We start from the raw sequence: 394 nt of genomic DNA, 5'->3' as shown, positions 1-394 counted from the left end.
CCACGCCGCTTCGGCCGTCCTGGGTAAAATGGAACATTCCAGCTTGCCCTATGTGGAAGAGGGCACATTACTCAATACTGTGGTGTGAAGTATAAAGTTCAGTTCTCCCCTGGTCCACGCTGCTTCGGCGGTCCTGGGTAAGATAGTTCATTCTAGCTTGCCCTATGTGGAAGAGGACACTTCATACTTCGTCTCTAAGCGGCGGCTTGACTCCTCCCTACGGGGAACGGGTTTACGCGCACAGCGGCGGCTTACGCACTATGGCAGTCATGGATGCCTTACGTTTCTATGAAAAGTGTGTTCCTCCCCTGGTCCACGCTGCTTCGGCAGTCCTGGGTAAGATAGTTAGTTCTAGCTTGCCCTATGTGGAAGAGGACACGTAGACTTACTGTGG

This window comes from Anopheles coustani, assembly GCF_943734705.1.
Source record: "Anopheles coustani chromosome X unlocalized genomic scaffold, idAnoCousDA_361_x.2 X_unloc_7, whole genome shotgun sequence".
NCBI lineage: Eukaryota > Metazoa > Arthropoda > Insecta > Diptera > Culicidae > Anopheles > Anopheles coustani.
The sequence above is the reverse complement of the archived record's forward strand: the minus strand, read 5'-3'. Positions refer to the sequence as shown.